The sequence below is a fragment of the Cebus imitator genome, unplaced genomic scaffold (genome assembly GCF_001604975.1).
Source record: "Cebus imitator isolate Cc_AM_T3 unplaced genomic scaffold, Cebus_imitator-1.0 Scaffold790, whole genome shotgun sequence".
Classification (NCBI taxonomy): Eukaryota; Metazoa; Chordata; class Mammalia; order Primates; family Cebidae; genus Cebus; species Cebus imitator.
Genome location: NW_016108105.1, coordinates 217,399 through 219,869, shown reverse-complemented (window position 1 = coordinate 219,869; position 2,471 = coordinate 217,399). Strand labels below are relative to the sequence as shown.

The following is a 2,471-nucleotide window of genomic DNA, read 5'->3' as shown; positions in this document are numbered from 1 at the left end:
TTTTTGTTTTGTTTTGTTTTTTTGGCAGAGCTAGCTGAGGTTTTATTTTGGACCCAAAAAAAAAAAAAAAAGGAATTGAATTGTTTTGCAGCTGGAGGCATGGGCAAAGGGGGTCTCCAGGCAGTAAACTCCTCTGCGGGTGGGCTGAGGGCTAGGGCTGAGCCTCAGGTGTGTCTCCTGCTCCCCGTGCTCCCCTGCACAGCGGCCTCCCTCCGGACTCTGGGGCAGCCTCAGGAACTGCAGCCGCAGCTGTTCACTTGGACAGGACGTCAGAGGACTCAGACACCAGCCTCTCATCGCGGGTCTCAATCTTCTTCACAGCCTTGGTGGTGCTGGTGAGGCCAAAGGAGCAGGAGCCCGCACCAGAGCCAAAGCTGGAACCTAAGCTGTAGCTGAGGTCAGGGCTTGTGAGGCCCCCATGCGCTGAGCTCAGACCACCTGCATAGCCGCTGGTGGTCTTCTCATGGATACTCACGTTCTGCATCCCAGACTCCAGCTGGCTATCCTCACCCTCCAGCAGCTTCCTGTAGGTGGTGATCTCAATGTCCAGGGTCATCTTGACATTCATCAGCTCCTGGTACTCACGCAGCTACCACACCATGTCCTGCTTGGCCTGCTGCAGGGCGGCCTCCGGCTCGGACAGCTTGGCGTTGGCATCCTTAATGGCCAGCTCCCAACGCTGCTCAGCATCTGCAATGGTGGCCTCCAGGGAAGCCCTCTGGCCTTTGAGGCCCTCAGTCTCAGCCTGGAGCCGCTGATGCTCTGGTTTATCTCAGAGTTCTTAGTCTTTGCATGCCGCAGGTCATCCCCGTGCTTCCCAGCCTGCGTCTGCAGCTCCTCGTACTTGATCTGGTATATGCTCTCCGCCTCAGCCCGGCTGCGGTTGGCAATCTCCATGTATTGTGCCTTGACCTCAGCGACGACGCTGTCCATGTCCAGAGAGTGGCTGTTGTCCATGGACAGCACCATAGACATGTCCTGAGATCTGGGACTGCCCCTCCCGGATCCCCTCTTCACACAGCTGCCTGAAGAAGTTGATCCTGTCAGTCAGCACTTCCAGGCCAGACTCCAACTCTACCTTGTTCATGTAAGCTTCATCCACATCCTTCTTGATGAGGACAACTTCATTCTCCATCTCTGTATGCTTATTAATCTCATCTTCATACTTGTTCTTGAAGTCCTCCACCAGCCCCTGCATGCTGCCAAGCTGCGCCTCCACCTTCAGCTTCTCCTGGCCCAGAGTCTCCAGCTGCCGCCTAAGGTGGTTGATGTAGCTTTGGAACGTGTTGTCCATGTTGCTCCCAGATGTCTTCTGCTGCTGCAAGAGGCTCCACTTGGCCTCCAGCATCTTGTTCTGCTGCTCCAGGGACTGTAACTTGTCGATGAAGGAGGCAAACTTATTGTTGAGGGTTTGATCTGCTCCTTCTCCTGGGTACCCATGGCCTAGATGTTGGTGTCCACTTCCAGATTAAGGGAGCTCAGCAGGCTCTGGTTGACCATGACGGTGGTGATGCCTCCCATGCCCATGCCCACACCCATGCCACTGGCCCCACCATAGCCTGCACCCAGGCTATCCCAGAAGCTGCTGCTGCCCACTCAGGAGAAGCTCAAGGAGCTGATGCGGGCACTGGGCCCACTCATGTAGGAGTGGCTGCTGAAGGCCCGGGACCCAAAGGTGGACACCTTGTAGGACTTCTGGGTCACCCTGATGGACATGGTGGAGGTAGGAGTGGAGCCGGAGGGCTGAACCAGGCAGAGATTCCTGAAGGAGCAGGAAAAATACCACAGGTAGAAGAACCATAATTGGAAGCTGCTACCCACAGTCCATGGAAGCATCCTAACTCCAGTAGATGTGATTAATTGCTCATTAAAGGGTCATTCACTTCCACTCTACCCACTGTTAAGCTATTTCCATATGTAAACTGTACTAGCACTATTGTATCTGCATATAAAGCTTCTATTTACTTGTTCAGACCAATTCCTGCTTTCTTATTCTTTATTCTTTAAATAATTCCCTAGTTAATAATGAATAAAAGTCTTTTTTTCCCTTCTCCTATATTTCTATGTAAGTTTTCTTACACCTGAACTGTAACTATGCTGCTTCACAGAAAAGTATTCCTTGAACTGACTGCAAGTGTTCTATTTTTCTAATAACCATAACAGTGTTAAACATAAAGATAATTCTAACATTTGTGGCATAAAATAGATGTCTTGTTTAACAGAGACCACTAGAATATAATTGTTGTGATGTTGAAATTTATATTTAGAGTTCTCTCACATCTGAGGTTTGAACTGAGATCCATACTTTGTTTATCGATGATCTTCAAATGAATTTTTGTTTGTAGATAGCAGTTCCCTTTTCCCTAGTGATTCCTGAGGAGGTTTTTGGAGAAATTATTTGTACCCGAAAGGAACTCTGAACTCATTTGTCAGAAAGTGACTAAAGACAAAAATGCACAGGAAAAGACAGC

At 49.9% G+C, this 2,471-nt stretch overlaps 1 pseudogene; it reads right to left on the bottom strand.

Moving 5' to 3' along the window:
* Positions 1–253: 253 nt before the first annotated feature.
* LOC108297301 lies at positions 254–1,716 on the bottom strand (annotated as a pseudogene).
* Between the last annotated feature and the right edge of the window lie 755 nt (positions 1,717–2,471).